This window comes from Hylobates moloch, unplaced genomic scaffold, assembly GCF_009828535.3.
Source record: "Hylobates moloch isolate HMO894 unplaced genomic scaffold, HMol_V3 SCAFFOLD_9, whole genome shotgun sequence".
In the NCBI taxonomy this organism is placed as follows: domain Eukaryota; kingdom Metazoa; phylum Chordata; class Mammalia; order Primates; family Hylobatidae; genus Hylobates; species Hylobates moloch.
In genome coordinates, this window is record NW_026652284.1 from 52964531 (window position 1) to 52989191 (window position 24661).

Consider the following 24661-nt stretch of genomic DNA (forward strand, 5'->3'; position numbering starts at 1 on the left):
TGTGAGCACCAGGAGATGAGTTCTACCTTGCTGAGGGAGAGTAAAAGTTAAGGCGGAAAAATGTATCTGAAATGAGAACCAGGTTCTAGATTCTAAGACATTGCTGGGGAATGAGTGTCTCTCCTATGGGCTGGAGGCTAGAGAAAAGCTGAGCTTCAGCATCTGGGAGAGCAGACCTGAGGGATCAGTGTTGAGGACTAAAGTCGGGATCTATGGCCAAGAGTGCAGACTTGGCTAGAGAAAAGAGCAGGGCAAAATGAGTTATAGAGCGGTGGACTGTACTGTGTGTTGATGTGGAGAGGAAAGGTGAAGAACTGGGTACCTGCCTCAAAAATGGGCCGATGTCTCCTGGGTTCCCTTTTGAGTTACTTCCAATACAGTTTTTGAGCCGCATGGGCAGTGGTAATGCTAAAGAGAGTGACACATATCAAAGGCATGGGGAGAGGGATGGAGTTGGAGGAACAGGGATGGGGCTAGTGGAGAGGCACATGAGAAGCAAAAGGAAGGAAGGTGGGCTTCCTAAAGTAGAAAGGACCATCCTTCTCAAGAATGATGGCAAGGCACTCCAAGGACCCCTTGTTTCAAATGCAGTAATTTCGGGGAGAGAGATGGAGGCTGGAAGTTTAGCAATGTATTTATTGGAGACTGAGCTAGAGAATGTAATTGTGTTACCATTACAGTGACTCATTCTTTACTTTGCATTTCCAGGCTGGCATGTCCTGGCAAATGCAAATATATTGAAATGTATGAAGAATAATGAGGATAAAACGTGTCTCTGTGCCTAACAGTAATACAATAAGCAAGGAAATATTTTGTGATTTATATTTTATGATCTGTTTAGAAAGTGTTTTTTAATCCTCAGATATAGCTATAGAAAATTCTCCTCTAGTCTCTAAAATTTTATCATTTCCATATTGAATAATTGCTTTTAGAAAAAATTTTATTTGTTATAAAATAGAGACCCATATATGCACTTAATTTAGGACTAAAGCAAGTTTGAATAACAATATAAAACACTAGAAATAAAATTTAATTTGTCTAACATATTTTGAATATCACATATTTACTTACAAAATAAAAATTATAATTGTGAAATAAAAGTGACTTACTTAACTGGGTTAGTACATAAAAATACAAAAATTCATCCACTCATCATTATTAAACATTTATTGACCATCTGCTATATGTCAGGCACTGGTCAAAGAGCCAGCGTTTGAGCAGGAACCAAGCAGATAAGGTCCTGCCTAATGGAGCTTATATTCTCATGGGGGACGAGAGATAGTGATCTGAAAATTTTTCAGGTATTGATGAGCTCTTCGGGGATTTCAAAGTAGAGTGATGTGATAGAGACTTCTGGGTGGCTCCTCCAGATCTTGAGGTTGAAGAAAGCCCCTTGGAGAAGGAGTCTGCCTTGTGCACATCTGTGGCAGATGTGGCAGATAGGGGTGGGCATTCCTAGTGGAAGTGGACTGGCTGGAATAGGGAGGTGAGAGTGGGCAGAGAGGCAGGCAGAGGCTGGGAACCAGGCAGGGAGAGGAGGCAGGACTTGTTCTGACTGCTGTGGGCAGGCAATGGAGGGGTTAAAACAGAGGTATTATGCTATCCAATTTCTATTTCTAAAAAATTACTCTAGCCCCTATATGGAAAATAGAGTCTAGGGTAGCAAGAGGGGAAACAGAGAACATGTTGGGAGGCTGTTGAAACAGGTACATGAGAGGTGCTGATGCCTCGGATGAGGGCTGTGGAACTGGAGAGCTGTAAGTTAGAGATGCCTGTGGGTGTGCTCCTGGAAGCTAGAGAGAAGACACAAGGGAAGGAGCTAGCCTCGGGGTACCACCAATGGTGAGGTATCCAGCAGGGGGAGAGGGCCATCAAAGGAAACTGATAAAGAATAGAAATTACAATGGAGTCTCTCCAAGATGAGAGATAAGAATGTCTCAGAAAGCAAGGGATGAGACATCAGTTCAGCCACATTTAGGCCACCACTGGGCACACGAATTAACTCGAAACTAGTAGTTAAGAGTACATAGCTTCATAACTTGGCCCAACTTGTGAAGTTTGGGCTTCTACGGTTATCATATTGATGTCAACCATCCAAAGATCATAAAAGGATGGTTACAAGGCAGAGTTAAGATGTTCAAACAAGTGATTTTACTTGATAACAATTTAGTGCAATTATGTATAACAAGTAATTTTCTATGATGAAGTATAATCTTAGGCATGAGTGATGTAGTGGGGAGTAGAATTGTTTCATAGAGGATTAGAATGAGAAGAAGTATGAGAGGTTATGATCTAACATCTCTTTCATTTGTAAAGATGAGGAAACTGAGACCCAGAGTATTGAAGAGAATTTGTTCAACATCATATAGTAGCTAATTAAATATTCAAAGCTAGAACCTTGGTCCATGTTTCTTAGGTCAAGTATGTCCTTAACACTCACACACACATACATTCTCCTAAGTGCATGTAGCACATAGGACAATTTAGCAGTAGTTGATAATTATTTGCTCTCAAAAGTGATTTAAGAGTAATGCTGAAAAACAAACTCTCTTGAAGCATTTTCAAGCTTTATTTGATTCATAAAATTTCAGTCAACACTTCTTTTTCAAGAAGTTCCGTTATGAAGTGAGTTACATTTAACCATAGAAGAAGAAAAAAATGTACTCTTTCTGAATCAAAAAATTAGCATAATAGATATCTGCACTAGAGTTTATAATTTTCATTAGAGACAAAAGTTTTTTCTACAATGAATATTATTAGAATTTTCTGTTGCCTTTTATTTGTGCCTGAACATAAGCTAGAGTAGACATAGATAATATCCGATTTGGAATTTACAGCAGAATCTGGTATCAGGCAAAAACACCAAGGAAGAAATATTTAATATCGTATATTATAATGTCAATTAGGATCAACTTAGTATAATTTTATTTGTAGTTCTTGGAATATTTGTAAAATATTTTAGACTACAGAGCACTATGTTTATGTGTGCACTTATGTAAATCATTTTTCACTAAAGTCCCTGGTCGAATAAAGCATTATCATCTAGACATCTTCAGTGCTGCCACACCGCGCAGACCCAGGACATCGTTACATTGAAGTCCAGCATTCAGGGGCTGCTGTTCACGTGGAATATTTTCACAGCTCTCCCTGGAGTTGTACAAACTGTGGCTCTGGCTGTCTTCTTTCTTCTTATGTAAAATTAGCCGGGCGTGGTGGCGGGCGCCTGTAGTCCCAGCTACTCGGAGAGGCTGAGGCAGGAGAATGGCGTGAACCCGGGAAGCGGAGCTTGCAGTGAGCCGAGATTGCGCCACTGCACTCCAGTCAGGGTGACAGAGCGAGACTCCGTCTCAAAAAAAAAAAAAAAAAAAAAAAAAAAAAAAAAAAAAAGATCCTGAAAACCTAAAATAGATTTTTGTTGTACCTACTAAAGTGTAATCACTTAATAATATTTCAAAAAAATTTGGTGACTTTTCTGACCACAGGGTTGGGATAAGACAACAGGAAAAAAAAAAAATCTTCAAATCAATGAATAGAAAAGGATTAGAGCAGGGAGTTGTTGGAGAGAATAGAAAAGATAATGACTCTTAGAGCTCTCCAAATCACATCTCTTGAAAAGTAGATGTTGTACTGAAATATAATCCCCTCAGCATCAAGGGTTTAACATTCGAGTGTTCTTGCTTAAATCAGTGGGATTTCTTCCTCCAACTGATGTGTTTAAAAACTGAACTCTAAGTTAAGGAAAAAGTTTAAAACAGAATCTAGACTTTAAGCAATGGAATTAGGATAACATGAAGATTTTCCTTATATTTTTTCTTATTTATGTTCACCAAGTAGTATTTTTTAAAGCCTAGGTATGCAATTTGTTTGCCTCTTCCTGAAATTTCTAAGACAAATTATGCCTAACAAAAGGATAGGGATATGATCTCTTATGTATGCAATAAAAATAACACTCATAATAATAGCAACCAAAAAAATAGATAGCACTTTCTATATGCAAGGCACTGTCCTAAATACTTAAAAAATTTAGTAACGTATTAATCCTCACAACTGACTCTATGATGTAAGGTTTATTATTAGTCTCATTTTAAAATGTGGTTAAGGAATTCAGACATCATTAAATTAAAAACTGAATCATTCTAAAGGAAAATGAAGGCAAATAACTATTATAATGAGTAAATTCAGAAGACAAGTGGTTTACCTAACCTACAGGATTTGGGTAATTAAAAACATATAAAAGCAAGACAGGCAGCTTATCTCACTGAAGGGGTAACAGAAAGGCCTCAGGTGAAATCCAATGAGATCAGATGTGTCAGAAAAAATGATTTTGTCTCCAATCAGTAATGACCTTTCAGCCTGCCCTAGGGTTGAGGGAACACCTTCAAAACATTGACTTTATCACTGACCTGATGAAAATAATGGGCTCAGTCAATGAATCAAGACATGTATGTTGAGATTGCTCTAAATTTATGAATCTTGGATTGTAGGGAGTAGGGAGCACTGAAGAAAAGGAAAAAGAAAATCTATGTGCTATCCATTTTAAAACTGAGACCATCTTTTAATCCTCAGAATGTTATTAGTATTTTCTTATAGATTCCTGACAGTTATGCATATGGATAATGTTAAAATATCATTTTTAAAGTTGATTAGTATTACAAGATAGATACCTGTATTAATTTTGCCAATACCTTTCACAAAAAGTCTTTTGTAATAAAAATTATCTAAACAAGTATCTTAAATGTAGATAGGGTCACTGTATTTTCAGATGCTCCCCTGGGAACAGAGTTGACTCACTGCTTTCAAGCTTGCAACTCTTGGGTATTTGTGACCCCAGCACACTGAAGTTCGGTATCTGAATCTGCCAACGTCTCCCTTGTTATTTTAATCACCTATGATGTTTGTATCTTGCAATATGGACTTTCGATGATCTATATTTTCTATGATGAGAAAGACTCCCTTGCCACAAGGACTGCCTATGATCGTTTTAGGAACAGGAAGGCAGAGAGGATGTGTGTAGCAACTGGCTTTGCTGTTTACTGCATGGCACACTGAGCTCTTTACAATGGACTATGGAAAGGATACCTTCTATTTCATAGCACCTTTTAAGTGTATTGTTCTGCCAATTGCAACTTTTTGCCTTATATTGGTGATACATGAGAATAAAAAAGATCAGGCATTGGCTCACTCCAGTTTGGCTTAAAATCCTAGGTAGCCCACTTGCTGCCCAACCTTAAGAAACCCATTTTTTTTTTCTGGATCCTCACTTTCTTCATTTTCAAATGGGAACAATAGGATTTGTGACAAGGACTAAATAACTATTAATCAATTAATTAATATTTTTGCCTGAAACATGTCAAAAAAATCCTTAAATGCAAACTGTTATTTAAAATAGAAAAAATAATGCCAGCTCTCTCACTCTTGAGTTCAAGTGAAATAGTATATAGAAACCTAAAAACTCCATAAAAACTTCAGATACTCTCAAACAGTATATCCCATGCAATCATTATAAGATTTTACTTGAAACTTACCATCAATAAATTCTGTGACTTCTTAATTTACAGCAGTTCCAGTGATAGTAAGCATTAACATCATAAGCCTGACTACTGCCCCATTCCAACTTAATTAACACATATAAATGATTTATTGTTCTAAAATCAAAGGATTGAACAATGCAGTGTTCTCAGTGAAGAGTGACATTTAACCTGTCCAGAAGTGACCAAAGACTTGTTATACAGGTACTTAACTTTAATAAATGTAAACATAAGCAACATAATCTTTGAAAACATAAGGAAGTAAAAATAAAACTGAATGGAAGACTTGCTGGTGAATTTCTAGAGTCAGATATCACTTCCAGTTCTTTGTCATTCATTCTGATGACATTTTGCCCTGCTTTCTTCCTTCTTTAAGTTTTCCATCTCTTTTAAGCAAATTATATCATGGAAGATGCTATGGTAGTTAGAAACACTTGCCCCTGAAAATCTGGTTCTAATTTAGGTCTTCATAATAAAGCTTGACACATTGAAGCAGACAGTGTTAGGAACTGAGACATCAGGGTCAAAGTCTAGAACAAGATGAACAGAAACAGTTGCCTTGGGCTTTGTGGAGGTAAAATGGACATCTGAATGCTACTGGATGAAATAATTGGTTTTTCCTGAGGCAAGTATGATTTTAGTCCTTAGAACTTCTAAGCTTTTTCAAGTTTTAACTTGCTAAGAATTATTTTTTTAATATAAAGTACAGCATGAGAAAATCAGCAGGAATGTTCTTTTCAGTAGATATCAAAGTTAGATTTTCTATATTTTAACATTTTTGGAAAATTAAATATGACAGTATTGTTAGAAGATATGCTCTCCTGTGGAAATAACATTTCTATCAAGTTAGCATTATTTTATTTACACATGTACCATGTGCACACACGTGCACACAATTTCACAAATAAATGTCGTGGAATAAAAAAAAACTAGATAACAATGGCTCAAGAACTGCTCCATGGTTACATATGGAATGTCTGTTTCTGTCCATATGTAACATTATTGTTACACTGTATCATTATTGTGTTTTCCACACTGTGGCCAGAGAGAGTGAATCTGAATTTAGAAAGATAAGCTGAAAATAAAAGTGATAACAGTGGATTTCAAACAGGCAATTATCTCCAGATAAATTCAATCATAGCAAGAAAAAAAACCCTACAAACAAGCAAAACCAACAAAGCAGGCGATCACATCTGGCCTCTGAAAGTCCTTAGGGAACCTGCCACTATGTCTATGACAACTATGAATTTATATTCCTCAAAAAATAATGTTTTAAATATCTTTCACACTGTTATCCAATATACATTGAGTCACTGACAGACTATGAAGATTTGTCTTATGCACCTAGACAGATATTTCTAAGTAGTTCCATGTTTCAGCAGCATTTGACTTGGAAGAAACAAAATATAAAAATAAAATCCCTGTTATATCAAATTAATGTTTCACTACGTATTAAGATCTGACCATCTGTGGAGTGTGTTCAGTTGGTGACACATCATCCCTCAGTCTAAGCTGTACTACCAGAAGTAAATTTCAATCCACATTGGCCTTTCCTAGCCACTCAGGGGTATCCGATAACCATATTCACGCCTCCGTTGTAGTCACATTGTAAACCTTTGATGTGGCTAAACAGTGCACTTGTTAGTTGCTGTCACTGGCACATTGAGCATTCAGTTAGCAGAGTTCCTTTCTTCTGCTGTAAATTCAGAATGGTCCACATTTAAAATTCATCACCAGAATGAAGTAACGTGAAAGAGTGAATTTCTTGAGCTCTTGCAGTTATTCGGATGGGATCTTACCCGTTCTCATTACGCAGAGATTATAGGTTTAAACTCCCACACTGTTGCTGAGATAATGACACCAACTCAAAGCATAAATGTGGACGATCTAAATTTAGTCAGGTAGCGGTGGATTCTCCTATAGAAATGCTGCCTTTCTGCTAGGAAGGATGAGGAAACGTAGCTAGTCACACATTGATGTAAATTAGTTTTGCTCCTGAAAAAGAGTGTAAAGTACAATCTGCAGTAGGCAACTCTTGTTTCTGATAACATCACAACCTCTTCTCCCAGTGCTGTTTATTGGGTAAAAATCGTTTTATTAGATATTGAGTGCCAAACAGCAAGGAAACACCTTTTAATTTTAAATGTATGTATTTTATAGATACAGAAAGATATCTATGATGTCTTTATATTTGTTTCTACCATTGAAGGATTTGTTGTCATCCTAAAGGGTCAATGCATGATGGTAGGTGTGGAATCAGAGAGGACTTGGGTTCAAATCCTAGCTCTACTCTAATAGCCCTGTGAAGGTAGACAAGGTTCTTAAATTGGAAACTCAATTTCTTGTGCTGTTAAAGGAATCCTCCTCACCTGAGCGTATTGTTCTTACAGTGAAATGAGATCACACAGTGAAATGGGGGATTGAGTGCAGCACAGATGGCAGTCCCTGACTGTTGTAGTTAGTGGACACAATTGCTCTTGTTCTCTTTGCTGAAGAGTAGGTGTTTATAAAGGCTCCTGCTCTTATAGGACTTTTCTAATAAGCACTGCTTCAGGATGCTTTAAATCTGTCATCTTGTAACTAGGTGCTCAAAGTCTTTGTCTCCCTTCCGTTGGTTCTGTCCTTTCTGAAAACGTCTTATTTCATTTCTTAAATAATTTCCTGTCCCCACTCCATCCTGACAGAAAAGTTCAGAGGAGACATGATTTCCTTGGAGACTCAGAGATGCCATAACTTACATATATAACCACACAATGGCCCACGTGAGCTAGGTGGCTAAATGCTGAAAAACTTTTGAGGGACCAAAAATATCAAAGAAGCAGAGGCTATGTATTGTCCCTAGGAGGCAGGACCCTATGAGCAGATGATAGACGTGGCTAAGGAAGCAGCATCAGTCCACACCATGAGGAGAGACCAAACCTCCCCACATAACACCAGCTGCCTGAGCAGGCCCTTGGTCTCCACGTTTGCAGTGGGTAGGGAAAGAAGGCCTGTCCAGAAAACAGGAGCATGGAGCTCCATAGACGTGAAACAGCCCCAAGTCTGCCTTTTGCTAATTACATATAGTGGATACATCATTTGTTTTCTCTGAATCTCAGTTCCCTTATCTCCAAAATGAAAATCACAGACCTGTCTGCCTCTCACAGGGTAGTTATGAGAATGAAACAAGATGTTGTGTGTGAAAGCACTTGGCAACCTGTGGTTCTGCTTAATACCGACTGCTACATGGCTCTGAAATCACACACTGAGGGGCATACGAGGCACAAGATGAAGCAAAAACTCCCTTTAATACTCTGTAGTTTGGCTTCTCAGTTGTATGAGAATTCCCTAGGGTACTGGTTTAAAATACAGATTTCAAGGTTTTCCCCCATAAGTTTCTAGTTTATTTGGCCCGTGGTGGAGCCTGGAATCTGCATTTTAAACAAACATACAGGTGATTGGTTAGAGCTGGTTGGTCCCTTGGGCCACATTTTGAAAACTGCTGTTCTGCCCCTTAAGAGGCCAGACCACTGGGGATGGATGTGTTTTGGGGGATTACTAAGAGCTAATAATGTGGAAAATCATATATTGTAGGCTGGAAACTTTGATACCTCTACTGTACTCTAAAATTTGGAAAGTTTATAACAAGTTGAATAGGGCAAAAAAGTTTTCTTTGCCCAAGTGAGGCACAGTTTTTAAAGGTGAGTGAATGAAATAAATAGATGAAGGAAGAAAGTCAGATAAGATCAACAGATTTATTCTCAGTAGAGTCTTTAAGCTCTCAGCTGCAAGTATCATAATTTGCTTTGATAAGTTTTGTAAGTTAGTGAACAAAAGATAATTTAACTTTAAGTTGAGCAGAAAATAATTTATTGCTTTTGAAATGCTGGCTGCCCTATACAGGATTATCTCACTCTTTAACTATCTCCAGTTCATGAAACCCAAGGCTACCTATTGACAAGGGAAAAAAAGCTTTTCTGAGGTACATGAAGAGATTCAGGCATTTTAAGGTTCTCAATCATGTCACCTTTTCTCGCTTAGGTTTTAAGTCGAAGGATTCCTTTTGAGTTTGCACATTTTGTTGAAATTAAGTGGAGGGCCTTTCCAAATTGTCAACTTTTATTTCTTGCCCATTCAAGCTTCCATTTAGAATTGCTATAAAATTAGATCTGCAGTAGAACTATAGCTGTAATTTTAAAATCAATATGGATTTGGATTGTGCAAGTGGCTTGCTTATGGTTAGTGGAAGCTAACAACGAAACAGTGTCACATATAATAACCTCATGAGTGTTAAGAGTTAGTCTTACCAGGCTTTTATTATTCCAATGTTTATGAAATTTTTAAATCACCAAAGTCAGCCACATCTCAGCCTGTATAAAATTCTCTAGCTCCTAGGCTTTTTTCTTTTTTCCTTCAGGTCTCAGTTCATATATTAAATGTGGTTCTAAGGGTTCATCAAACTACCCCATGCAAAGGAACCCCTTTCATCTCTATCACTTTATTTGGCTTCATTTTCAAAGCACTGTCTGAATTGTCAAGCACTTCATTTCATGTAGCACTGTCTGGAATTTTCTTATCTGTGTATGCATTTATTTACTGTCTTCCTCTTCCCATGGAATGCAAAGGTTATCAGAGCAAGGACTTTTGCCTGTTTAGGTTATTGCTCTTTCTAGGACCTGATGCTATACCTGGAGCACAGAGAGAAAATTAATAAATATTTACTGCATATATGAAGAGGAGGAGTTAATATAATAGACACAGTTTTCTCAGAGCTCTATATTCTGTCCTTTGCCTATTACTGAAATCTGATGGAGGAAGATTGGAGGGGCTTAAATGGATCTCACGGCTCTTACACATTGCTTAACTAAATAGCTTCCACAATTCCTCTCTCTCATAATGCTCTGTGGCTTCACACCTTGAGCCAGGTGTCTGCACAATTGTGATTTATGCAGGCCAGTTCCAAGTAGCAGTGAAATAGTGACTGAATAATAAAGGGTCACAGATGCATCTATGAGGCCAGGGTCAGCAGGAAATGGTGTGTGCCTTTTCATTTCCCTCTCTTTCCTCCACTTTTCTTAGCTAGGAGGTATCCTTATGTCACCTTCTGCCTGAATCCTGTATAATAATGTTGCTCCAATCCTCCCATCTTTCCAACATGATAGTTTCCCACCCAGTGTCTGAGCAGTATTTTGGAAGAAAACACTCTTATTTCCAATTCCAAAACAAAGATAGCCAGTGATGTATGTTGCAGAGAGAAAAGGAAGGTAGGCAAGGACAGGATTTGGGATGGAGGGAACAGAACATTGTTTTAAAAAGGCAGGGATTTGGCACCCAAATCAGATTGTTCTGCCTTCTCTATCCAACTCCAGAGAGACCTGAAGAACTCTCATCTTTGAGTGGCAGGATCAACTTCCATGCCCTGAAATTTCCATTTGGTCCTCACTTATTCAACGTGGAGCAGAAACCAGTGCATTTTTGTCAGTATAGGCTAGCATCACAGAAGTGCAAAAAAAAAAAAAAATGACAGTAGACTATAGCTCCTTTTGATTAGTGGACATTTTTACGATAGACCCTTAATTATTCAGTCACTATTTCACTGCTACTTGGAACTGACCCTGTTTGTCTTAGTCATCCAGGTTGCATGCCTTCCCCTTACTTATAAACTCTCCATCTAGTGGTTTTCCCAGATGCTAAATTCGCGCCCCCCTCCACCAGTCCCAAGAAATAAACAACTAATTAAAAATAGAGCAAATTTTGGCAAGTGCTGTCTACAGCCTATTTTAGAAAACACACACCATAATATTATCTAAGCGGCGTCTGAAGCTCTTTAGCGAGGGATATAACTATGTGGTGGAACGACTTCAGGGCTCACAGCATGGAGCATCGGCAGTGACATCTGGAGTCTTTCATTATGCAGTTGCTGGTGCTGCACAGCCTCCCACTCACCTTGGTACCTACACACACTGCTGTTTCTCCTGCAGCCCCTTGTGTGGCTGCATCTGTATGGTGGGGAAGCTAAAAGTACCTACCGAGATGGCAATGTAGATTGACATTAGCTCATAACCCTTGCAAGCTGCACATGTGTGTTAAAAAAAAAAAAATCCCAAAGAACTAACATCCCAAATGATTCAGGTTTCTGTAGGAACTAGAAACAGAGAAGTAGGCTCACGATCAAAACCAAATAGTGCCCCCGAATTATTTTTGAGGTCTTGTACCCTTAGAGTCAGAGAAACTCTCCTTCTTTTTCTTGCCCATTAATTCACCCTAAGTATTAGTTTAAAAATATGTTTGCTGTGTTGTCATGTATCCAACTAGTTGATAAAACTACAAGATTTTAATAAACATAAATTTTTATTATTTTGCAGTTGATATTGAGATAGAACACTAGTGAAAGAATTTTAGTGACTCATTTTTTTCAGAGAAAAGGTATTTTAATATGAAAATTGTATATTTGGACACAGAAACTGCTATACACAACAAGAAACCATGATTTGATCAATTATGGGATTATTATCTTCCAAAAACACAGAAATTACATTATTAAGCAATTACAAGAGGAAAAAGGAAGTCTGTAAAGTCCTATTCAATTTACTTTTTTAAGGAAAATGATGTTTATTTGACTCTGGTCATGGTTCCATTGTGTCTACTTTCTTTGTAAGTTCAGCTTCAGTTCTACCTAATTCTCTCTTTGCTTCTTCAATTTTCACTTGAGCAAGAGGTGGATTCAGCATTAAATCTAAATAGAACTCCATTTTTTTCTTCAAAGGTATGGTCTGTTGTTTTAACTCTGCCAGTTTCTCTGATACCGCTACTAGGGACTGATGAAATGGAGAAGAAGCATCCATGCCTCTGGCTGAAAGTGGCTCCTCTGCAGCTTTGATTTCAAATCTGAACTCCTCTGACTTTACTTTTAGAACATCCCTGTTCTGAAGATGACCGTTGACTTTGACCCTTTCCAAAGACAAAGGAAACTCTACTTTCTTCAGATCCTCTTGTTGACATTTTTCTAATACTAATGTTGTGGCTAGATTTTTTTTCAAGATTTTCCCATTCAATCTTGATTTCTTTAGTTTGGGATTTTGTTTGAAAAGATCAGATGTCGAATTATTCACTGCAGGGATAAACCTAGCTAGTGAGGTATCTTTAGTTTCAAGGGCCATGTGCTCTCAACCAAAGCATTCAGATACCTGGAGCCAGTGCTGGAGAGATTGGCAAGGGAGAAATTCACACTCTCCATGAGAAGGTCTTGAAGAGGCTTGGCTTCTGATTCATATTCACTTGCTTTCTGTCTGTTTCAAGTCATGTATTACCAGGTAGATATCCCTGTCCTGGAGCTTTTTGCATTCTAAAAGGTGGTGTAAAATCTCTGGTTCATAGATTCACCTCATACTGTGGAATGGGATTACCTCCATTTTTTTTTTTTTTTTTTTTTTTTTTATCACACAGCAACCTGCACCTCTTTCTCCTCCTGGGGCTCCATAGCTGCCACTCCTGCCACTTCACATGGAACGCCTCATGGAAGAAGTGCCTTGCAAGCCCCTTATTTACTAATTTTCATTTCAATATATTATTTTATTATCTTCAAATTTTATTTTATCTAAATCTTATCATCCACAAAAAAAGAGTTGCTCAATATTTCACAGTGTATAGACATGGTCAGTTAGCTTCAGGTAACAAAATAATCTTCAAAACTGTAATAGTAAAAAGTTTCAGAACCATTTGGTTGATATGATTTATTAAAGGATTTAATTATTCATTGGAGATGTTGATACCTTAGAGCTGTGGTAACTATCCAATATAGTAACTACTAAACTCTTCAAATGTAGCTAGTCTGAATTAAGATGTGCTATAAGTGTGAAATACACAGCAAATTTGTTTTGAAGACTTAGAACAAAAAAGGAAATAATTCATTTATAAATTCTTATACTGATTGCATGCTGCAATAATATTTTGAATATACTGTGGTGGATAAAATATATTATTAAAATTAATTTCACCTGTTTACATCTACTTTTAAAAATACCTCTTCCAAAAAAGTTAGTCTATTTCTATTACATAGCACTACGTTAGAGAAACAAAGGTTTCTGGTTACTCTACAGGGAAATAGTTAAAATATAATGTTGCCAAGGAAGACAGAAATCCAACAGGCAGTTTAGATGTTCTGCCAGAGAGCCTGATCATTGTTTCTCCAGAATCTACTGCAAAGACACCTCCTGAAGAGAAGAGGCTGTTTAAGCACATGCTGATTCAAACCTGGGTCCCTCTTCTGCAAGATCAACCATATCAATTAGTGCTATATAGAGGAAGTTAATGGATCTTAAATTACTGGAACTAAAGGATACAAATGAACTAACATGTGCAGTAGAAGGAGACAGTTCAGTGCCTTGTGCTAAAGCCCACTGTCCCTTTCTAACTGAAGCATTTCCCTTTAGCAGCATTGTTGTCCAAAGTTGGAAGGCCTTCCAGTACTATATTTTATTTTATTTTATTTTTTTGAGATGGAGTTTCGTTCTTGTTGCCCAGGCTGGAGTGCAATGGTGCAATCTTGGCTCACTGCAACCTCTGCCTCCCGGGGTTCAAGTGATTCTCCTGCCTCAGCCTCCCGAGTAGCTGGGATTACAGGTGCCTGCTACCACACCTGGCTAATTTTTGTATTTTTAGTAGAGACGGGGTTTCACCCTGTTGGCCAGGCTGGTCTTAAACTCCTGACCTCAGTTGATCCACCCACTTCGGCCTTCCAAAGTGTGGGGATTACAGGCGTGAGCCACTGTGTCTGGCCAGTACTATATTTTAGATACATTAATTCATTGGATTACGTTTTAGGCCCTTAGACACAAATGAATGTGGTCTCTGGACTTTTGCCTTTCTGAGAATTTTTTGTTTTTCTGTGAAACCTAACCACCTGGTTCATGAATATTCCAGAATAGGAAATATTAATATAAAAGTAATTCTGTTTATATGAGTCTTCACTTTTGATACAAGAAATAAGACCACAAATTTATGGGAATGTGTTTTTAAAAGAATCCTGCTTACATATGTACATTTCATCTCTTAACCCTTTCTGACCTGTATATTTTTGTTTGTTCCAAATGACTCAATCCCAGCATATCAGTAACGACCTCCCATACTTACCAAGAAGCTTCTGCCATCTGGTGGTATATGTGGAGGACGTGGTAGTCAAGATCCCCAGAAGGATCAAATCCCCCAGTCCAGATCCCAGCTTCCAGATCTGTTTTCTCAAAAAGCTTGAAAGATGGGATGGAGTATAACAACTTGACACCATCATCAGTTCAGCTAATGGTTGTTTCTCTTGCTTCCTAGAAAGTTGGTTTGTTTTGTCTTTTTATACCATAGTGGTGACATCACGTGACTTGAACATTTCCCTGCACTCGTTTTTAATTATTTATTTATAATTTTTTATTTTTAATGTTTGTGGGTACGTAGTAGGTGTATATAGTTATAGGTTACATGACATGTTTGGATACAGGCATGCAGTATGTGACAGTCACTTCATGGAGAATGGGCTATCCATCTCCTTGAGCCTGCACTCATTTTAATTAGCAGTCGTTTTGTTTTTACAGAAATAATCTGGCATTAACACCACAGTTTTAATAAAATTTAGACTAAAATTCTCAATTAATTACACAAGTAAAATAAAGATCTACTGAAATCTGTGGCATTTCACTATCCTTTTGAAACTGATTTTGAAAAGTTGTCTCCCAGTTTAATGTTGGAAGCTGGTCTTCATACATCTCATAAGTGTTTGTAGTGTTCATGCAACCTCAAGCATAGGCAACATTTCCCTATTTCATGTTATTTCACCTGCTCTATTAGACCCTCAGACAAATTATATATAGTTAACAGTTTGTCTTTTAATACATGTTTGTATTATCTATAATCAATTTTTAAAAAATCATTTTGTCAGTTAGTGCATATTTCATGAGTATCTGTGATGTTACCAAGCCCTCTGGGAAATGTTGGGGATAAATTGATAAATAAAATAACAGTCTAATCCTTATGGAATGTACACAGAAAATAAACAGTGTTTGACTGTTCTGAGGCCTTTTTTTGTGCTGCTTCCTTGGGCTCAGAGGTATCTCCCTCTGCTCATCTCCAACCCTCCTCTTCAAAGCTGGAGTTAAGTCTCTGTACTCCTTGAATCACAACTCCAGAAGGGCAAATAGCAAGAAATGCCCCTAAATTGTGGATTTATAGGAATCAAAATAGGAATCAAAATGTTTGCATAGTTTCAATATGTTGTAGACATTTTAAGTGGTGTATAAGTGATTTCAGAAGAAGAAAAGTCTACACCTCTGTAACTAGTCATTTGAATAATATCTACACAGTCTTTCACTGTAATCCAGGAGTATTGAGACTAACTGGAGCATTTCTTGACCCTCCAATAATAGGAGACATTCAAATATGTTATTAACATAATCTGCCATAGAGAACAGCTGAAATAATGTGATATGAATATCATGATCAACCTTGATGGAATAAACATCTTCCTACAGATGCACAGTGAGATGGGGATGAAAGCCCTTTTTCTGTGTCAAGCTTCCAAAAATGGTTAATTTATTAATCTGAATACTTTAGGCAAATTGAAAAAAAATGGAATGAAGAAGGATGTGAATAATCTATATAATTAAACCCTACTGTGCAGCTTCTTTGAAAGTTAGTCTAGGGTTTATGCCATAGTTTTATGTAAGAATCTTAAGTTAAGAGAGCTTATTGTTTAATTGTTCTGGTCTATATAACAGTGTTAACTAAAACATAACCTGTGTCCAGTAGAATTTGGTTTGAAGTGGGTTTATCTCCGACCCCTATCTACTAAAATGCTCCATGCATCTTAGTTACCTGTGAGAAAGTCCTGTAGTAAAGCTCTGAGAGCCCCCAGACACCAGCACTTCTGTTCCAGCTCCTGCTAGAACTTGCCATGTGGTTTTATTCAAGACACCATCTACCTGAGTTCCAATTTCTCTATCTGTAAAACAAGGGAGTGGGCCCCAAATTCTGATTTTACCAAAATCAGTGGGCCCCAAATTCTGATTTTACCAAAATCAGAATACAATAAGAAGGAAACTGGATGTTTACAAACATCATTTTGGTATGTCTTCATTGACTGAGTGTGAATTATACTGCCATTTCACTGCAGCATTTCTGTTGTAAAGACTTCTATTACAGTCAGTCAGAGGCAATGTTCAGGTTAACTTTCTCTGGCTGTATTGACTGGGTGAAAGTTATCCCCAAAGCTGGAGGAAGCAAATAAATTCCTTCTACCAACTTAAATTGTAGCGATGCCTGTCACGATTTAGGGGCATTTCTTGCTATTTGCCCTTCTGGAGTTGTTTTGATTCCAGGAGTACAGAGACTTAACTCCAGCTTTGAAGAGGAGGGTTGGAGATGAGCAGAGGGAGATACCTCTGAGCCCAAGGAAGCAACATCAAGGACGGAGTGGGGAAGAAAACCAAGTGTCACTTATTGAAAACCGAAGGCTGTGATCTGCAGTTTCTGGTTTGTTCTGATAGAAGACTTTGGAACCCAAACCATCTGGACACATTTCAGGGACAATAAAGAATTGAAAAACGTTTTACAAATGGAAGGTGGATAGGTTATAAGGGGGAAATATGAGTCACAACCTAGTGAACTAGTTTAGAGGAACCAGGCTCCTAGCACACGGGAGGCCTTGAACAGATTAAAAAGATAACTCATTTGTCACATTTATCTTCCTGGTCATATTCAAAAAGCTTCACCTATAGTAGCTTAATTAATTCTCGCGACAACCACTATAGGTAGGTCTTTACTCTCCTTATTTAATACATGAGAAGATGAATTTATAAAGAAGTTAGGTGTCCCAAATCACAGTTGTGAAGCATCAGACCCACTGAGGCTGGCCCCAAAGACAGGCTCTCATTGGCACAAATGTCCTTTCTGGCTCCAGCTTTCTTAGTTCCCTCATGATCACCCCTTCCTTTCATGGCCCCCCAGATGCTTGAGTGCGTCCTGATCAGTGCATAAGCATATGTTCATTAGTTAAGAGTGCTTATGCCAGTAGGTAGCTTATCTACAAATCGTTACTAGAGACAGAATTAGGAGCCATGCCTCCTCCTCATTTCTCTACTCACTCTGCTCCTCTGTTTAAATCAATCAAATCTCTATAATGTTCATATTAGTAAATTACTTAAACATAAGCTATTTTACAAATATATGCTAAGTTCTTAAATATCTTCATTCTGCCTCATGCATGCTTGGCTTTCTGTGCTAGTGTCTCAGTCAAAGCATATGGAATTGGATAGTTCGGGTAGAAAACTTCTCCAATTATCTATATGTTCAGAAAATTGGGAAAACATCCTCGAAGAAGAAGCACACATTAAGTGCCTTTTGCCTGACAGATTTTAGCCTACCACAGGATTTCAACCTTTTATGCTTGGGGAAGTACTTTCTTCAACAACAAAAAAGATAACATTATGATTCTTTGGTACATTGTGGTGTCTCTCAAACCTTCTTTATAAGCCTGAGACGGCTTTTAACAAATGGTTTTTGCTCAGAGATACAGGGTTTTTTTTTTTTTTTTCATTGAACAAGGAATGGAAAATATGCTAATTATAACTGAATAATGGACTCAAAATTTAGATTAACCCTACCTGATCACACTAACAAGATACTGTGATTCTGCATTCATTTGTTTGGCCAACACATCATATTGAGCATTGCAGTAGGCAGGTTCATATGGCAGTCCCCATGACCCCCACCTCCTGGTGTTCAAATGTGGATGGGGCCTGTGACTTGCTTAAAAACAACAGAGGAGGGCAAAGGCAGTGGAATGTACTTGGTTACATCACATAGCATCGCAGTGCCCCTCCTGCTGGAGCCTCTCCTTGCTGGCTTTGAAGATGCCAGCTGCCATGCTGTGGGCTGCCCGTGTTGGGAGCCCACTTAGCCAGGAGCTGAGGGTGGTCTCTTAGAGCTGAGGGAAGCCTCCAGCCAACAGCTAGTGAGAAATAGAAGTCCTCAAGGTCACATCCATTAGGAACTGAATTCCGCCAACAAAAGCAGATCCTTTCCCGGTCAAGCCCCATAGGAGACCTCAGCACCAACCAAAAACACCTTTCTAGCAGCCTGGTGAGACACTAGCGGGAGACCCAGTGAAGCCGTGTCCAGACTCCTGACCCACAGAAGCTGTGAGATGCTAGGCCTCTGTTGTTTTAAGTCATCGAGTTTATGGTAATTTGTTATATAGAAACAGGAAACTAATACAAACACCCTCAGTATTCCAGAAACATTTTGAGGAACTAGAAATGGAGCAGTGAACAAAATGAAGTCCCTGTTCTGAGGAGCTTGTATTTCAATAAATCTAAAACATAGACATTTTAGAAGCTTTAATTCATCTCAATTATAATTTCAAAGTAAAAACCTCAGTGGTCCCAAAATGGGAAAGAAAAATTTACTTAAAATATTTATTTTTTACTTTTATTATTATTTTTTGAGACAGAGTCTCATTCTGTCACCCAGGCTGGAGTGCAGTGGCGCAATCACAGGTCACAGCAGCCTTGACCTCCTGGGCTCAGGTGATCCTCCCACCTCAGCCTCCTAAGTAGCTGAGACTACAGGCGGGTGTGACCATGTCCAGGTTATTTTTGTATTTTTTGTAGAGACAGGGTCTCACTTTATTGCCCAGGCTGGTCTTGAACTCTTGAGCTCAAGTGATCTTTCTGTCTCGGCTTCTCAAAGTGTTGGGATTGCTGGCGTGAGCCACTGCACCCAGAAAAATGAGCATTTCTTTTCTGGTCCAAAGGAGGAAGAATAATGCTGGACATATCTCAGCACTGACTTACCAGGTGATCTTATTCAAGGAAAGAATGGGAGGACAGGGGTTGTCAGCTATAGAACACGAGTTCTCCACGGGCTGAAGCTTTAGAATCAGAATTTTGCAGTACCATGATAATGCAGTCATACAGTATGTGTCACTATTTAAAAAAAAAAAAGATACTGAAAAGCTTAAATACATAACTGCCAAAAGTCACCAAAATAAGAAAAGCAATTTCAAAATCAGCTTAGTGATTTGATTTCTATAGAAAGACCATTGTCTAAAAGAAAACCTAGGATTCATTCAGCATTTTCAGAAGATCGAAGTCACATTCATAAACAACATGTATGTTAGTTCTAGTGTCCAGACAAGACAGCTAAGAAGGGCTTGAATTTCCACACAAGCTACCTGGCTTTATAAGTAGCCCCAGAATGCCCAGGCACACGGGCCACAGAATGCCCAGAATACACAGGCCACAGTCCACCCTAGGCCCAGTGTCCAGCAAATTTGAACTGCCAGTCACTTGGGGAACCAGGAACCTGTACTGTATTCGGGAAACCACAAATCTAAGGCCACATTCTATAGAATAGACTTAAATGTTTTCTTGAAATTAATATGTAATCAATCACACTCAGAATATATTTGGGCAGCTTATATGTGCAATGTGTTGCATGCAGCTAAATGACTTTAACATTTCTATTGCAGTGTACAGAAGGTGTTCATAGAGCTAGCTATTGTTGAATTGCAGTTATGGTTATTAATAACGTGTTGAGCACTAGTTCTGTCAAGACATTGTGCAGAGCACTTTGATATGTTTTTAATTTTATTTTCTTAAAAGGATCATTGTCCCCATTGAATAGATGAGACTAAACCTTAGAAAGCCTAAGATACATACGCAAGATCCAACAATGAAAAAATGTTGGGGTTACAATTTTAATTCAGGCAGTCTGGTTGCAGAACTGGTGCCCTTGACCACTATGCATTGCACCTCCTATTAATGTGACAAGCACAGTGTCAGATGCTGTGTTCTTTCATTTGTTCTTTATAACAACCCTGCAAAAGGTATTTGGGGGTGATGGGATGAGCCTTGAAAAACTCTTTCAAGTAATTAGTTTAAGAAAGAGGCAAGATATCGGCATGATCTTCTGATGCCATAATCACTTTTTACATAACCAGGCTAACTGGGGGCTCCAAGAGCTATTCTAAGTAGGAAACCATTGTGTGTTAATATTTATCAAATATTTAGAAGATCAATCTACTTCCAAGACCTTCCCCATCAGTTTGATAATGCCTAAAATTCTAAAAGCTCATGCCAAATTTCTTTACCTTAAAGCTTTGAAATTATTCTTAGTCATTTACCCTTACCAGTCATGTATACTTTAGTAAGAATAAGTTTATCTCACTCATTCACGAAAGCAGATTTTTATGGAGAAGAGAATGCAAAAACTTGAGGACTGCAGATGCTGAATCTTCTTTAGAGAAGTAGGTCACTAGGAGTGAAGAACAGGGCAGATGATATTTAGCTTAATGGCTACCAGAGATATTAAGAACACTTTCTGGAGGTCTCAAATTTGATTTTTTTCTGTATAATTAATTAAATTTTCTATCACAGGCAACCTTGTGTATAATCTAGAAATGGTAGAAAGTATATGATCTAAAAGCAAGGTACCATCAGTTCTACTCTACTTATTTTGAAAATTGGAAATTGTCCCAACACATTTTGATACATTAGAGAACAATTTGAGCATAACGAAAATGTCTTGTTTTTTTATGCATGATTTTTATCCATGATAACACTAGGTGAATGCAGAAAACTGCATCCAGATGAACAGAGCTGTGTAGGAATGTGCAAATTGCACACAGGCTCACACCTCAAACATCTGCCAGCTACCTCTGCTCACCATGCGCTTTGAGCCGCACCCATCCACATCTGGTGTTAGAACTTTCCTTCTGACTTCAGATAACCCTTCTTCCATACTTCATAATGACTTACTAACTGTAGCCTTTTGACACTCACTTCTGCAAGCAAACTCCAGGTCTTTTTTCAAGATAAAATATAGTATTTATTGTAGTATTTATGTATCTCTTAACCATTTAGCATGTGTAAACTGTGTTATTTTTATTAGATTAAAAAAAAGTTTCCCTGATGACTTTTTTGTTTTTGTTTTTTTGTTTTTTTTTTCTTTGAGATGGAGTCTTGCTCTGTCGCCCAGGCTGGAGTGCAGTGGTAGGATCTCAGCTCACCGCAACCTCCACCTACCATGTTCAAACAATTCTCCTGTCTCAGCCTCCCGAGTAGCTGGAACTACAGGTCTGCCCCACCATGCGTGGCTAATTTTTGTATTTTTAGTAGAAACAGGGTTTTGGCATGTTGCCCAGGCTGCTCTCGAACTCCTGGCCTCATGTGATCTGCCCGCCTTGGCCACCCAAAGTGCTGGGATTACAGGCATGAGCCATCACGCCTGGCCACTGATGAAGTTTTTAGCATCCATTTTTCTGATGAGTACTGTAGGATTTTTTGCCCAGTGATTTTTAGGAATGTGTGTGTACGTGTGTGACTTTATTGCAGAGCTGACTTTATTGTCACTTATTATGCAGATTTCTCCTGTTAGGGTGTGTGTGTGTGTGTGTGTGTGTGTGTGTGTGTGTGTGATGCACTTAAAGGGGTAGCCAATAATTATTTGAAGTACTTCTTTTCACAGTGGTTTAGCAGGTTAGCAGATTTTTCCCAAGAAAGAAGAGCTAACCATGCATCAAAATAACAGTTTTCAGGAGCATTTCTAGAGGCTAGCTCCAAGGAAGGATGCCCACTTCATCCTTTATTAAGGTTGATATCTCAGGAGAACTTATGCTGATAAACATGTGTTGCCCCAGTACCACGGGAAGGCAGCTTCCAGCATGCCCCATTTCATCCTTAGATCTAGCTAAATTTCTTTTAGGGTCAACATTTGGGAATAGGCTGAGCCCACCTCCCTGCACACATCTGCTGCTGAATAACATCCAAATGAGAGCCTCACTCTGAGGTTAAGGTTGGCCTGGTAACCATGCCAGCTCTCTCTTCTTACCTTTATAAAGTCCTGTATGCCTCCCTTCCTCCACATCAAATCTTCAAAAGTATATCTGTGGTTTTTGAACTATGTGCAGCCCCAGAATTTATGAAAGCTACAAATATAACATACTTAACATTTTAGGCACTAAATAAATGCTAATATAACTGAGGAGTGTCAAACCAATTCTTAGGAAGTGAGTGCAAGACAGTGACACCACAGACAAAAAAAGAAGACATTTGAAGCATTCGTGTCACACAATAGTCTTGATGTAGGGGAAAGCCAGGTATGGTTAAGTCTCAGTAAGAAATCCATGATTTCTGAAGAATAAATTGAACTCATTCTCAAAGAAACGCTAAAGAGAAGACTCAGTGTTAACAATGGGAAGAGTCCCAGTAGCAGGAGGAATAGCCCCTACAGTGTCTGGTAACTCCTTATTGAGTGGTACTATGTCACCTGAAGTTAATCCCAACTCCGCTTCCATCAGTCAGGTAAGCTCGCCCCTTATGGGAGTCTATGCTTTCTAGAAACTCCACACTTAACAATCTATTCTCTCATTCTATCTTTGTTTTCCACAGTATCTCAGTGAAAAACAAACTTCTCTTCCAGAATTTCCAAAATAATAATAATACCTATAACCCAACAGTCAGCCTTATTAGTCTGGCCTGAGTCTTATGCCAGCTCTGGGCTAGTCATGATGACTGGCGTGGCCGGGAAAATGTGATGCTCTGATTGTCTATGCCTGATGCACATGCTCATTTTGGGGCCAGGGAAGGAATCAGTTTCACTTGGATCACATGAATTGAGAATAGAAGATAAGCAGTTTCTCAAGGAAAATTGGGGTGCTGTCACTAGAAGGGGAATGGGTTCTGGGCAGGCAAGAACATGAGATGGCCCCTTTAAGAGCCTCCTAAGCCAGGCTCTGTGCTAGGCACTGAGCCTGTGAGAGTGAGCATGAGACAGAGCCAATGCCTTTCTCCAGTTTGTAGTGATTTGGATATTAATTCAGTAAGCACACAGGTAAGGAAACTGAGCCTAGAGAGATGAAGGCACATTTTTCAATGTTGCACAGCTAGTTAGAGCCAACACAGTGTCTAGAAACTCTAAAATCATGGCCAATATTAAGATGCCATCTTGCCTTACTCATATAGCAAGCTGACCTATTTGAAGCATGGTTGTCTATTAAGCACACAATTGTGTAGGATATTACTGTTATAACCAGTTGTATGCTGGAATTGACTCACACCAGCTGGTGCAAAATTATTGGGTACATCTCTTTCCTACTTAACATTCAGTGAAATAATGTTGGTAGCTTGAAATCAGCTATGGTGGTATTTACACTGTAGAAATTGGCAACCATCACCATGAACTGATTGTTACACCTTTACCAACATACCACCAGTTACCATGGTTATAGGAATTTAGTCTTCAAGCAAATTTTTTTTCTTTTCTAGAGTATTTAATAAAATTCACATAATTATTGATACAGATGGATAGATGTGACAGGTCAGGAAGTTCTTAAACCATAGAATTTTTGTTTCTTTTTTCTTCCATTCTACTCCAAATCCCAAGGTCTTCAATCTTATATGTTTAGTACAATTTATATTTTATTTTCATATTTGGTGCATGTTGATCAAAGTGAAACCACAGATGAGAGGAGACTACTGTACCACAAACTAAGCAGCTTAAACAGCAGAAATTTATTGCCTTTCAATTCTGGAGACAAGAAGTCCTAGATCAAGGTGTCAGCAGGGTGTCTCTATTACTAAGGCATCTATAGGTAACATGTATGAATTTTCAGCATCAGACTTGACCTTACTAATACTGATTTTTAGCATAACAAACAGACTAGACTTTAGCTATGTTCTTCTTAATTGCCCAAATTAGTGGCCAATAACCTATACCTAAAGTTTTCAACTCTCAGATTTGTTAGCATTGTCCTTTGTACTGGCATGCATTTATTTTGGTAAAAAGGGGAGAAAGAAGATACATCAAGACACCCATTGATAAACCTGACTCAAAAAGGAATAAAGGCACTTGTATCAGTTTCTGTGGCTGCTGTCACAAAGTGCAGTAGGCACCCCTTATCTACAGGGGATATGTTCCAAGCCCCCCATGGATGCCTGAAACTATGGATAGTACTGAACCCTGTATACAGTATGTTTTTTTCTGTACATACATACCTATGATAAAGTTTAATTGACAAATTAGGCACAATAAGAGATGAACAACAATAACTAATAATAAAATAAAACAATTATAATAATACACTGCAACGAAAGTTATGTGAATATGGTCTC

General features: G+C 38.3%; 1 protein-coding gene and 1 pseudogene across 1 annotated transcript in view; one reads left to right on the forward strand and one right to left on the reverse strand.

The window, feature by feature from the left end:
• KCNB2 (potassium voltage-gated channel subfamily B member 2) overlaps positions 1-24661 on the forward strand; it is a 399812-nt gene that overhangs the window by 73727 nt on the left and 301424 nt on the right. The window lies entirely within an intron of this gene.
• On the reverse strand, positions 12134-12987 carry LOC116813317 (HAUS augmin-like complex subunit 1; annotated as a pseudogene).